This window comes from Oncorhynchus tshawytscha, unplaced genomic scaffold, assembly GCF_018296145.1.
Source record: "Oncorhynchus tshawytscha isolate Ot180627B unplaced genomic scaffold, Otsh_v2.0 Un_contig_12149_pilon_pilon, whole genome shotgun sequence".
Taxonomy (NCBI): Eukaryota; Metazoa; Chordata; class Actinopteri; order Salmoniformes; family Salmonidae; genus Oncorhynchus; species Oncorhynchus tshawytscha.
This window is the reverse complement of record NW_024608796.1, coordinates 504-15,520: the sequence shown is the minus strand read 5'-3', so window position 1 is coordinate 15,520 and position 15,017 is coordinate 504. Positions and strand designations below refer to the sequence as shown.

At 43.8% G+C, this 15,017-nt stretch overlaps 1 long non-coding RNA gene across 1 annotated transcript in view; it reads right to left on the bottom strand.

Annotated features, from left to right (window-relative positions):
* The window catches only part of LOC121843826, a 68,715-nt gene extending 55,368 nt beyond the window's left edge, over positions 1–13,347 (bottom strand). The window contains exon 1 of the long non-coding RNA XR_006081756.1: positions 13,277–13,347. This is a non-coding gene — a long non-coding RNA (uncharacterized LOC121843826). The remainder of the gene's footprint in view (positions 1–13,276) is intronic.
* Positions 13,348–15,017: the final 1,670 nt, after the last annotated feature.

Here is a 15,017-nt window from a genome sequence, read left to right as displayed (position 1 = left end):
GATGAAACTGAGTACTTTAAATGTGGAAGGAAGAATGCAATGCTGACGTTCCCATGATTGTGGCCCTGCCTGCAGCCATATCTGGCATGCTGATACATCACCAACGTTGACACATCTCAACCGCATACAGGAGTCCTGAACGACAGAGACAGGGCCTGAGGGAGCAGGAGTCCTGAACCACAGAGACAGGGCCTGAGGGAGCAGGAGTCCTGAACCACAGAGACAGGGCCTGAGGGAGCAGGAGTCCTGAACCACAGAGACAGGGCCTGAGGGAGCAGGAGTCCTGAACCACAGAGACAGGGCCTGAGGGAGCAGGAGTCCTGAACCACAGAGACAGGGCCTGAGGGAGCAGGAGTCCTGAACCACAGAGACAGGGCCTGAGGAAGCAGGAGTCCTGAACGACAGAGACAGGGCCTGAGGGAGCAGGAGTCCTGAACGACAGAGACAGGGCCTGAGGGAAGCAGGAGTCCTGAACGACAGAGACAGGGCCTGAGGGAGCAGGAGTCCTGAACCACAGAGACAGGGCCTGAGGGACGAGGAGTTCTGAACCACAGAGACAGGGCCTGAGGGAGCAGGAGTCCTGAACGACAGAGACAGGGCCTGAGGGAGCAGGAGTCCTGAACGAGAGAGACAGGGCCTGAGAGAGCAGGAGACCTGAACGACAGAGACAGGGCCTGAGGGAGCAGGAGTTCTGAACCACAGAGACAGGGCCTGAGGGAGCAGGAGTTCTGAACAACAGAGACAGGGCCTGAGGGAGCAGGGTATCCTCTGTCCTCTTCTATAGACATACTAAACACAGGACAGGTTGGAGACTCAGGAGGAAGATTTAGAATAACTGGGCCAATCTCAACTCACTCAGCAAGTCAACATTAGCTGTCTTGGTTTTTTCCACTTTCTTCATAGAATTCCTGAGCTAGAAGTCATTCAAAACAGAGAGAAAGAACTACTACAGCTGGGAACTAAGTGAGTTATAACATGTGTTCATGTAGTTCTGATTCAGAGGGGAAATCATCCAGAACATAACATCCAGACAATAATACTGGCTCAGAATAATACACTCCAACATCTCAAAATGTCAGACTTTAATGTGACTTTCTATATTCCAAGACGAAGAAAGTGAATTTAGACTCTCATGTAGGGACTTTAACTAGGCTAAATAACAACTATGAATGCTGGTTGGTGAAATGGCAAGGTTGCACCACACATGTATCTGGTGTGACCTTGGATAAACCTTACAATCCAGCTGTTCAAAGTGAAACCAGACAACACAGCAGTCATCAACTCAACCCTGCATCACAGCACATGGAAGGGACATTGGTTTTAGCCTCTCTGAATGGTTGAGAAGTGCAATAGGCCGATCACCTTGCAAGGAAATCCTGACATCTAACATAACGTGGTGGGTCATGTTAACTTAGCCTACATACTGCATGGATAGGAAACAGACTTTTACATCATCAAAATGGGACACAACAAATCAGACACTAAATAAACATATGACCCTGGACCCACTAGAAAGCATTGCTCAACATAACGGTGGTAAGATACCACAAAGTAGCCAATGGTCCATGACAGACAGTCAGTAAACTAGACTAATTGACTATGACATCCCAGTTAATGTTAAGTTTCATTTCCTTGACCTTTGACCCAGACACATGCCTTTTGTTCTATTGCTGCATACTCTGCTCTTGTTCCTTGAATGTTCGCTTTAAAGCCTCATTTGCTTAATTGCCTGGAATGGGGCAGTTCTGTGGAAATTTCAGATCTGATAAGAGCCTTAAATATAGGTTAACGTGTGGTTACCGTGGTGGGCTCTTGAGGCTGGAGCAGAAAGCTCATTACTGGTTAATGTAGAGCTGCTGATTACAAGAGCCACATCAGATGTCTTCAGCGTTAGGCTACAGATGAACATACAAGTCTGTCTTCAAGCCCTACTTACTAGACAGGGGTTTCACTGCTAGATGATGTGTCTTCAAGCCCTACTTACTAGACAGGGGTTTCACTGCTAGATGAGGTGTCTTCAAGCCCTACTTACTAGACAGGGGTTTCACTGCTAGATGAAGCCCTGTCTTCAAGCCCTACTTACTAGACAGGGGTTTCACTGCTAGATGACGTGTCTTCAAGCCCTACTTACTAGACAGGGGTTTCACTGCTAGATAAAGCCCTGACAGGGGTTTCACTGCTCTTCAAGCCCTACTTACTAGACAGGGGCTTTCAAGCCCTGACAGGGGTTTCAGATAATGTGTCTTCAAGCCCTACTTACTAGACAGGGGTTTCACTGCTAGATGACGTGTCTTCAAGCCCTACTTACTGTCTTCAGACAGGGGTTTCACTGCTAGATGACGTGTCTTCAAGCCCTACTTACTAGACAGGGGTTTCACTGCTAGATGACGTGTCTTCAAGCCCTACTTACTAGACAGGGGTTTCACTGCTAGATGACGTGTCTTCAAGCCCTACTTACTAGACAGAGGTTTCACTGCTAGATAATGTGTCTTCAAGCCCTACTTACTAGACAGAGGTTTCACTGCTAGATAATGTGTCTTCAAGCCCTACTTACTAGACAGGGGTTTCCCTGCTAGATGAGGTGTCTTCAAGCCCTACTTACTAGACAGGGGTTTCCCTGCTAGATGAGGTGTCTTCAAGCCCTACTTACTAGACAGGGGTTTCCCTGCTAGATGACGTGTCTTCAAGCCCTACTTACTAGACAGAGGTTTCCTGCTAGATGACGTGTCTTCAAGCCCTACTTACTAGACAGGGGTTTCACTGCTAGATGACGTGTCTCTTTACTAGACAGCCCTACTTACTAGACAGGGGTTTCATTGCTAGATGACGTGTCTTCAAGCCCTACTTACTAGACAGGGTTTCACTGCTAGATGACGTGTCTTCAAGCCCTACTCTTTTCACTGCTAGATGCCCTTCAAGCCCTACTTACTAGACAGGGGTTTCACTGCTAGATGACGTGTCTTCAAGCCCTACTTACTACTAGACAGGGACAGGGTTTCCTGCTAGATTTCAAGCCCTGCTTACTAGACAGGGTTTCCCTGCTAGATGACGGCTCTTCAAGCCCTACTTACTAGACAGGGGTTTCCCTGCTAGATGACGGCTCTTCAAGCCCTACTTACTAGACAGGGGTTTCCCTGCTAGATGACGTGTCTTCAAGCCCTACTTACTAGACAGGGGTTTCCCTGCTAGATGACGTGTCTTCAAGCCCTACTTACTAGACAGGGGTTTCCCTGCTAGATGACGTGTCTTCAAGCCCTACTTACTAGACAGGGGTTTCCCTGCTAGATGACGTGTCTTCAAGCCCTACTTACTAGACAGGGGTTTCCCTGCTAGATGACGGCTCTTCAAGCCCTACTTACTAGACAGGGGTTCCCCTGCTAGATGACGGTTTCCCCTACTACTAGACAGGGGTTTCCCTGCTAGATGACGGCTCTTTTCCCTAAAAGCCTCTCTGCCTTTGTATGTTTATTTAGTGTCTGCTATGATTTGTTGCGTCCCATTTTGATGATGTAAAAGTTAGTTTCCTATCCATGCAGTATGTAGGCTAAATGAACAATCCCTACGGGTCCTGGTCTAAAGTAGTGCACTACATAGGGAATAGGGTGCCATTTGGGATGCAACCTTTCCAGCTGCAGTTGGTTAGGGTAGACCTTTTCTCTCTGGTCTACATAGTTCACCCTGAAGACAGCATCCCTTCATGTTCAATCACAATGAGAAAGACATGCACACTGCATCTGGGGCACATCTACAAATCATAGCAGCAGAAAATGGATTCGTTCGAGGGACAAAGAGCAAGAGGACAGCGTAAATAATCTTTCATCTTTAAGAGATTATTTATTTGCATCTCTGGTTAATCAGGTCACTAGTTTAATCTGGGGTGACAGAGGCAATGTCCAAAGTGGCACCCTATTCCCTACGTAGAGCACTACTTTTGACCAGAGCCCCCATAGGAAACAGGGTGTAATTTGGGACACAAACATAGATGACAGCAGCCGGTCACTCAAGAGGTCGAGGTAGAGTGAACCAAACCAAGCACAGCAACATGGACCATGAAGCTGCTAGCTTTCATGGAACAATTTAATTAGATAGATACAGTATGATAGATAGGTTCGATACAGTATGATAGATAGGTTTGATACAGTGTGATAGATACAGTATGATAGATACAGTGTGATAGATACAGTGTGATAGATAGGTTCGATACAGTATGATAGATAGGATAGATACAGTATGACAGATAGGTTCGATACAGTATGATAGATAGGATAGAAACAGTATGATAGATAGGTTCGATACAGTATGATAGATAGGTTCGATACAGTGTGATAGATAGGATAGATACAGTGTGATAGATACAGTATGATAGATACAGTGTGATAGATACAGTATGATAGATACAGTGTGATAGATACAGTGTGATAGATAGGTTCGATACAGTATGATAGATGTGATAGATAGGATAGATACAGTATGATAGATACAGTGTGATAGATAGGATAGATACAGTGTGATAGATAGGATAGATACAGTATGATAGATAGATACAGTAAGATAGATAGGTTTGATACAGTATGATAGATAGGATAGATACAGTATGATAGATACAGTGTGATAGATACAGTATGATAGATACAGTGTGATAGATAGGTTCGATACAGTGTGATAGATAGGATAGATACAGTGTGATAGATACAGTATGATAGATGATGATAGATACAGTATAGATAGATACAGTATGATAGATGTGATAGATAGGATAGATACAGTATGATAGATACAGTGATAGATAGGATAGATACAGTATGATAGATATACAGTATGATAGATACAGGATAGATACAGTATGATAGATAGGATAGATACAGTGTGATAGATACAGTATGATAGATGTGATAGATAGGATAGATACAGTATGATAGATACAGTATGATAGATAGGATAGATACAGTATGATAGACAGGTTCGATACAGTATGATAGATAGGTTCGATACAGTGTGATAGATAGGTTAGATACAGTATGATAGATACAGTATGATAGATAGGTTCGATACAGTGTGATAGATAGGTTAGATACAGTGTGATAGATACAGTGTGATAGATACAGTGTGATAGATACAGTGTGATAGATAGGTTCGATACAGTGTGATAGATAGGATAGATACAGTATGATAGATACAGTATGATAGATAGGATAGATACAGTGTGATAGATAGGTTCGATACAGTATGATAGATGTGATAGATAGGATAGATACAGTATGATAGATACAGTATGAGAGATAGGTTAGATACAGTATGATAGATAGGTTAGATACAGTATGATACATAGGTTCGATACAGTGTGATAGATAGGTTCGATGACAGTGTGATAGATAGGATAGATACAGTATGATAGATGTGATAGATAGGATAGATACAGTATGATAGATACAGTATGAGAGATAGGTTAGATACAGTATGATAGATAGGTTCGATACAGTGTGATAGATAGGTTCGATACAGTGTGATAGATAGGATAGATACAGTATGATAGATACAGTATGATAGATAGGATAGATACAGTATGATACATACAGTATGATAGATAGGATAGATACAGTATGATAGATACAGTATGATAGATAGGTTAGATACAGTGTGATAGATAGGTTCGATACAGTGTGATAGATACAGTATGATAGATAGGTTCGATACAGTATGATAGATAGGTTCGATACAGTATGATAGATAGGTTTGATACAGTATGATAGATAGGTTAGATACAGTATGATAGATAGGTTAGATACAGTATGATAGATAGGTTCGATACAGTATGATAGATAGGTTAGATACAGTATGATAGATAGGTTTGATACAGTGTGATAGATAGGTTAGATACAGTATGATAGATACAGTATGATAGATACAGTATGATAGATACAGTATGATAGATAGGTTCGATACAGTATGATAGATAGGTTAGATACAGTATGATAGATACAGTATGATAGATACGTTAGATACAGTATGATAGATAGGTTAGATACAGTATGATAGATAGGATAGATACAGTATGATAGATACAGTATGATAGATACAGTATGATAGATACAGTATGATAGATAGGTTAGATACAGTATGATAGATAGGTTCGATACAGTATGATAAGATAGCTTTCATGGAACAATGTAGTGAGATATGATGAGGGATATAATCAACCAACCTAACTAAGCAACAAAACATAGGGACAAAAACGTGAGAGCCAGATGCATATTTCACTCCAGTCTGATGTGTGTTCAGGCGGAGGGCTGTTTATGTCTGTCTAGGCCATATTATCTGGTTTCCCTTTATAAAGGCACATTGTGGTGAAACGTGGAAGTGAATCTACTAAAAACACACAGAAAGGTGGATCGAGGGCTGATTGGCTCAAGCTCTGGTCTTCGGTACCTCAGACACCGGCCACACCGGGCCTTTAAAAACAGGTTCCTACTTTCTGCTGATCCACTTCCCCTCGTTCTCCTGTTTCCTGGACGACTGTTGAGTAAGCTTCATAGAGAGACAGAGAGACCCAGGGAGCATCCCAGATGGAACCCTGTTTCATATATAGTGCACTATTTTTGGTGAAAAGTAATGCACCATATAGGGAATAAAACATGCAATTTGGGATGCAGCCTGGGTGTACACTCACTCCCAGCATTTGAAACACGGAGGATGCTTACCTGTCTGTTTACTAGTTTACCTGGGTGTTGCAGCATCGTGTTATAATGTACTAAAACACACCTGGGTGGTGCAGCATGGTGTTATAGTGTACTTTAGTTTACCTGGGTGGTGCAGCTTCGGTGTTATAGTGTTTCCTGTACTTTAAGCTTTACCTGGGTGGTGCAGCATGGTGTTTCATAGTGTATAGTGCACTATTTACCTGGGTGGTGCAGCTCAGTGTTATAGTGTACTAGTTTACCTGGGTGGTGCAGCTCAGTGTTAGTATACTAGTTTACCTGGGTGGTGCAGCTCAGTGTTATATACTAGTTTACCTGGGTGGTGCAGCTCAGTGTTATAGTGTACTAGTTTACCTGGGTGGAGCAGCTCGGTGTTATAGTGTACTAGTTTACCTGGGTGGAGCAGCTCAGTGTTAGTATACTAGTTTACCTGGGTGGTGCAGCTCAGTGTTAGTATACTAGTTTACCTGGGTGGAGCAGCTCGGTGTTATAGTGTACTAGTTTACCTGGGTGGAGCAGCTCAGTGTTAGTATACTAGTTTACCTGGGTGGTGCAGCTCAGTGTTAGTATACTAGTTTACCTGGGTGGAGCAGCTCAGTGTTATAGTGTACTAGTTTACCTGGGTGGAGCAGCTCAGTGTTAGTATACTAGTTTACCTGGGTGGTGCAGCTCAGTGTTAGTATACTAGTTTACCTGGGTGGTGCAGCTCAGTGTTATAGTGTACTAGTTTACCTGGGTGGAGCAGCTCGGTGTTATAGTGTACTAGTTTACCTGGGTGGAGCAGCTCAGTGTTAGTATACTAGTTTACCTGGGTGGTGCAGCTCAGTGTTAGTATACTAGTTTACCTGGGTGGTGCAGCTCAGTGTTGGTATACTAGTTTACCCGGGTGGAGCAGCTCAGTGTCATAGTGTACTAGTTTACCTGGGTGGAGCAGCTCAGTGTTAGTATACTAGTTTACCTGGGTGGTGCAGCTCAGTGTTATAGTGTACTAGTTTACCTGGGTGGAGCAGCTCGGTGTTAGTATACTAGTTTACCTGGGTGGTGCAGCTCAGTGTTATAGTGTACTAGTTTACCTGGGTGGAGCAGCTCAGTGTTAGTATACTAGTTTACCTGGGTGGTGCAGCTCAGTGTTATAGTGTACTAGTTTACCTGGGTGGTGCAGCTCAGTGTTAGTATACTAGTTTACCTGGGTGGTGCAGCTCAGTGTTATAGTGTACTAGTTTACCTGGGTGGAGCAGCTTGGTGTTATAGTGTACTAGTTTACCTGGGTGGTGCAGCTCAGTGTTATAGTGTACTAGTTTACCTGGGTGGTGCAGCTCAGTGTTATAGTGTACTAGTTTACCTGGGTGGTGCAGCTCAGTGTTATAGTGTACTAGTTTACCTGGGTGGTGCAGCATGGTGTTATAGCGTACTAGTTTACCTGGGTGGTGCAGCATGGTGTTATAGTGGACTAGTTTACCTGGGTGGTGCAGCTCAGTGTTATAGTGTACTAGTTTACCTGGGTGGAGCAGCTCATTGTTAGTATACTAGTTTACCTGGGTGGTGCAGCTCAGTGTTAGTATACTAGTTTACCTGGGTGGTGCAGCTCAGTGTTATAGTTTACTAGTTTACCTGGGTGGTGCAGCTCAGTGTTATAGTGTACTAGTTTACCTGGGTGGTCAGGCTCAGTGTTATAGTGTACTAGTTTACCTGGGTGGTGCAGCATGGTGTTATAGCATACTAGTTTACCTGGGTGGTGCAGCTCAGTGTTATAGTGTACTAGTTTACCTGGGTGGTGCAGCTCAGTGTTATAGTGTACTAGTTTACCTGGGTGGTGCAGCTCAGTGTTATAGTGTACTAGTTTACCTGGGTGGTGCAGCTCAGTGTTAGTATACTAGTTTACCTGGGTGGTGCAGCTCAGTGTTATAGTGTACTAGTTTACCTGGGTGGTGCAGCTCAGTGTTAGTATACTAGTTTACCTGGGTGGTGCAGCTCAGTGTTATAGTGTACTAGTTTACCTGGGTGGTGCAGCTCAGTGTTATATTGTACTAGTTTACCTGGATGGAGCAGCTCAGTGTTAGTATACTAGTTTACCTGGGTGGTGCAGCTCAGTGTTATAGTGTACTAGTTTACCTGGGTGGTGCAGCTCAGTGTTATATTGTACTAGTTTACCTGGGTGGAGCAGCTCAGTGTTAGTATACTAGTTTACCTGGGTGGTGCAGCTCAGTGTTATAGTGTACTAGTTTACCTGGGTGGTGCAGCATGGTGTTATAGTGTACTAGTTTACCTGGGTGGTGCAGCATGGTGTTATAGTGTACTAGTTTACCTGGGTGGTGCAGCTCAGTGTTAGTATACTAGTTTACCTGGGTGGTGCAGCATGGTGTTATATTATACTAGTTTACCTGGGTGGTGCAGCATGGTGTTATAGTATACTAGTTTACCTGGGTGGTGCAGCATGGTGTTATAGTATACTAGTTTACCTGGGTGGTGCAGCATGGTGTTATAGTGTACTAGTTTACCTGGGTGGTGCAGCTCAGTGTTATAGTGTACTAGTTTACCTGGGTGGTGCAGCATGGTGTTATAGTGTACTAGTTTACCTGGGTGGTGCAGCTCAGTGTTAGTATACTAGTTTACCTGGGTGGTGCAGCATGGTGTTATAGTATACTAGTTTACCTGGGTGGTGCAGCATGGTGTTATAGTATACTAGTTTACCTGGGTGGTGCAGCTCAGTGTTAGTATACTAGTTTACCTGGGTGGTGCAGCATGGTGTTATAGTGTACTAGTTTACCTGGGTGGTGCAGCTCAGTGTTAGTATACTAGTTTACCTGGGTGGTGCAGCATGGTGTTATAGTATACTAGTTTACCTGGGTGGTGCAGCATGGTGTTATAGTGTACTAGTTTACCTGGGTGGTGCAGCATGGTGTTATAGTATACTAGTTTACCTGGGTGGTGCAGCATGGTGTTATAGTATACTAGTTTACCTGGGTGGTGCAGCATGGTGTTATAGTATACTAGTTTACCTGGGTGGTGCAGCTCGGAGTTATAGTGTACTAGTTTACCTGGGTGGTGCAGCTCGGTGTTATAGTGTACTAGTTTTGACTATAGGGCCTGTGTTCTTCTGAATTTGTCTGATCTCATATAACTAGGAAATGAAGCTTCTGTCTGTGAGCAGCATGTGACTCTGGGTATGAGGCAGTCGTCTTACTGAGGAGACGTATGATACTCTGTGCTACTGTTGCTACTAGCTACTGTACAATAGGCCAGTGCTTTGATATGGTGTGAGGGATTTCCTTTAGTCAGGGTCCTTCTCACTCCATGTACTGTCAGACGATCACTGTTTTAACCTCTCTGTCGTAATATGACTCCAATAGACACTATGTCTGCAGTAGGCCGGCCTACTGAGATTACACTTTGGGGAAATAATCTAGGATAGTGGCTTGGGTGGTAGAGCGGGTTAGCCACTGTCCTGGATCCCATGTCTGTGACTATGGGTTTGTATCAGACACACTGCCCTGGATCCCATGTAGAGCTGTGACTATGGGTTTGTATCAGACACACTGTCCTGGATCCCATGTAGAGCTGTGACTATGGGTTTGTATCAGACATGTCCTGGAGAGAACTGTGACTATGGGTTTGTATCAGACACACTGTCCTGGATCCCATGTAGAGCTGTGACTATGGGTTTGTATCAGACACACTGTCCTGGATCCCATGTAGAGCTGTGACTATGGGCTTGTATCAGACACACTGTCCTGGATCCCATGTAGAGCTGTGACTATGGGTTTGTATCAGACACACTGTCCTGGATCCCATGTAGAACTGTGACTATGGGCTTGTATCAGACACACTGTCCTGGATCCCATGTAGAGCTGTGACTATGGGTTTGTATCAGACACACTGTCCTGGATCCCATGTAGAGCTGTGACTATGGGCTTGTATCAGACACACTGTCCTGGATCCCATGTAGAGCTGTGACTATGGGTTTGTATCAGACACACTGTCCTGGATCCCATGTAGAACTGTGACTATGGGCTTGTATCAGACACACTGTCCTGGATCCCATGTAGAGCTGTGACTATGGGTTTGTATCAGACACACTGTCCTGGATCCCATGTAGAGCTGTGACTATGGGTTTGTATCAGACACACTGTCCTGGATCCCATGTAGAGCTGTGACTATGCTGTGACTGTGATGGGTTTGTATCAGACACACTGTCCTGGATCCCATGTAGAGCTGTGACTATGGGTTTGTATCAGACACACTGTGACTATGGGTTTGTATCAGACACACTGTCCTGGATCCCATGTAGAGCTGTGACTATGGGTTTGTATCAGACACACTGTCCTGGATCCCATGTAGAGCTGTGACTATGGGTTTGTATCAGACACACTGTCCTGGATCCCATGTAGAGCTGTGACTATGGGTTTGTATCAGACACACTGTCCTGGATCCCATGTAGAGCTGTGACTATGGGTTTGTATCAGACACACTGTCCTGGATCCCATGTAGAGCTGTGACTATGGGTTTGTATCAGACACACTGTCCTGGATCCCATGTAGAGCTGTGACTATGGGTTTGTATCAGACACACTGTCCTGGATCCCATGTAGAGCTGTGACTATGGGTTTGTATCAGACACACTGTCCTGGATCCCATGTAGAACTGTGACTATGGGCTTGTATCAGACACACTGCTTTAACTCTCTCTCTCTCTTTTTCTCTCTCTCTGTCTCTCTCTCTCTCTCTGTCTCTCTCTCTCTCTCTCTCTCTCTCTCTCTCTCTCTCTCTCTCTCTGTCTTTCTCTCTCTCTCTCTCTCTCTCTCTGTCTCTCTGTCTCTCTCTCTGTCTTTCTCTCTCTCTCTCTCTCTCTCTCTCTCTCTCTCTCTCTGTCTTTCTCTCTCTCTCTCTGTCTCTCTCTCTCTCTCTGTCTTTCTCTCTCTCTGTCTCTCTGTCTTTCTCTCTCTCTCGTTCAATACACATAAAAATACAAAAAGCATGGGACTCCTTCAAAAAAATAATCAAGGTTATCTGTCAACTTGAATATTTACGAATCATAAAATTCAAGATGCTTCCTCCCTCTCAGCCAATAGCAAGTGGAGGATAATTACTATGGCATGTTAAACTAGTTGTCCATCCCTGAACCACAGCCCCTTTAACACCAAATGTGAAACTCACATGAAAAGTAATGGTGAAGAGACAGAGTCATGCCAAGGCTGGTCAGCTGGTATGGAATTGTTTAGCTCTAGAATGAGTAGTCATTATGCTTTGGGTTCTGACTGAGACCACAAACTCTGTTTTCTTGGACACAATATGATATATTATTATATTCAAATTGAGTTAATTAGGCTAATTTATGTTTCCAGGTCCCGTAGACAATTATTCAATAGATGATTTACATAACAATCGTAAAAAATGAATGAGCAAAAGCACAAGTACAGTAAACAGGTCGGGCTGTAATTCAGCCACTGATGGCGTCTAGCTGATGCATCTATTTATACAGTCTGTTGCGTTGGAATTTTGTCACAGTTCCAGCAGTTGGTTCGTTGTTGGTTACTTTGTTGAGGTAAAGGTTTTGATCGGGTCCCGGTCATTCTCAAAGAAAGAAGCAGGGGCTTCCACAGGACATTTAAAACATCTGGACAATCTAACATAGAATGATCTTAGTTCATTTACTTGATTTTTAGAGATCACAACAGAATATAAATACTTCGATCGGCTACAGTGTAGCTACAACAGCAGGCTTCGGGTCTATCGGATGTTATTAGGGCGTTATAGCGGGGCAACGCTGCAGAAAACGTTCTTAAAGAGACAGTATCGAGAGCAAGTCTAAACGGGGTGCTTGAGACGTCCCAACTCTGAGGTCACCACATTGAAGTTGAAATGTAAAACGGTTAAGGTAAGGGTTAGTGAAGGGGTATGTTTAGGGTTACGGTAACGATTGGGTTAGGCAGTGTTTCCCAAACTCTGTCCCGGGAGCCCAAGGGGTGCAGGTTTTGTTTGCCTAACACTACACAATAAATTCAAATGATCAACACTTGTTATTTGAAACGGCTTGTGTAGTGGTAGGGCAAAAACAAAACGTGCACTTGGGGTCCCGGGGACCGAGTTTACCCTGGGTTAGGATAGGGACGTCCCATGGATCCCTTATAGTAGTAACCCTGCCGCGGAGCGAGGTGGGTTAGTGAGCGTGCATTATTAACTCAGTCACTTTCATCCCGGGGAGAAAAAACAGATTTTATTTTAAATTACACAGGGAAGATGAACTTCGTTTTCACTTTTTTAAAGCTTGAAAAACTTCCCGGGAAAACTCAACAAAAGTCCACTTTCAGTCCAGTTTCAGCCGGTGTTGAAAGTGTGCGTATGCCCTAATTACACAATCACAGAAGAGTCCAGAAGACTGAGAAAATAAAAACTCAACATTGTCTTTATATCCATCAAGTTAGCTTGGAAAAGTTGTTGCCTCGAGGGACAGAGCTTGAGACGCTCCCTAAATAATCATGTCACACCAAAAATAAAAGACTACGTTCTTAAAATGGTCCACAGGCACAAACAATATATAATAAAGACATATCAGGATGTTGAATAAGTGTAAATGTGTTTTTACCTGCTGTTTTCTCCTTTATTGTTGGAAGGCGGTGGATGCAGAACAGTTTGGTTATCCTCCATATCCACCACATTTTGTATGCAGTTCCGTTTCTGCAGAGTTCAGAGCAAATGTGTCTCTGTCTTGTTGAGAACGTTTCCATACATTTCTAATCAAAGTAGCTAGCTAGTTAGCCTAATCATGTATCTACTTAAACTACATCTGACTGACACTTTTGGTGTTGGATTTATTTGCCCTTCTTTAAGATTAGAGGTAGCTAGCTAACGTGACACTAGCCATAAGCAGCCTGTCATTTGGCTAGAAGACTTGGTGGCTAACTTTCTATCTGCAGCAAAAATCTATTTGGGATAAAAGGCTGGAAGAAGGGGTACTAAAAACGAGTTAGCACGTATTAAATACAACTGTAACGTTTGCTGAATCTGGGTTCTTTTTCAGTCGCGGGTAACTTACCTCTCCGGTTCATGGGTCGGACTCTGACTGCAACTTTTAATCTGGTATCTGACATTTTCATCCACTTTCCTCCCAGCCTGGACTACCATCAATGTGTTAGCTAGCAAGCTATGGCTATCCGTCTGGCTCTCCCTGTCCCCGGAAAGACCAGTCCACTTTCAGCCGGTGTTGAGGTGTGTCATGCCCTAATAACACAATCCAAAAGAGTCCAGTCCAGAAGACAGAGAAAATAAAACGGAACATTGTCTTTATATCCATCAAGTTAGCGTCCTATGCAGATCCAGCACTGTGCTCTGGATCCAGACAGTTCATCACAAACCGCCACCTGGGCGGCAGTTCACACGATTGTCTTCTATGCAGCAACGTCGTGCGATTTTCATACCATTTTGTACCGAATCAATATTGGGTTCAGCGTGGGGGACCGGAGCCGCGCACGCGCTTATGAGTGTCTGCCAGGAAATGAAATGCAGACTGCAGAGAGAAGAAGAGGAGGAATATCATTCTCCTTCATCAGTGAAAGCTCTTGCGACTGGGCCTTTGTTGATACTCAAGTCGTTCTGCTTTCAGTTTGGGGCCTTGTTCGGTCGGACGATAGCCTAGCTACTTAGTCGATACACCAGAGCAGCAACACAGTTCAACACGTTTTTGCTAGGAAACAGTTTATCTCCCAAAAAAAGCATAATGAAAACGAGCTAATTGGACAGCCTGCTGACCAGCGAATTACAATAAGATGCAATGACCAGTACCAAACAAGAAATAAATGAAATAAATTGGTTCTTTATGGCAATAGTTCCCTTGTCAGATAGCTTCGATAATGGGACTTTCCTGCCACAAGATGAATACATTGTCGTACGCCTAATTAGTTAATTGTGGCTGTTGTTAAATGCACTGTTCCTAAAATAGTAATGACATAGGTGTCAGTGGTCACAGACAGTTTCATTGCGGTGTCTAGTTTATTTGTAAGACCAGAAAGTGACCATTCACCCAACATGACCACATGTTCACTCGTCAGACTCATGTCATTACCTTCACCTTCAATGCTACCACACCACCTGTTACACCATGTCATTATTCACCTGTCATTGACTCTCTGTCATTATTCACCTGTCATGACCATACAGTTAAAACATTATACCAGCAGCCAAACACTCATGCCACTCGCTTCAAATTACTTCCCATGTCATTGTCATTACCAGCAAACACTCTCATGCTATTCACTCGTCATACAAGAGCTTCCAAACACTCCCATGTCATTATCTCGTCATTACAAGAGCTTCCAAACACCCCCATG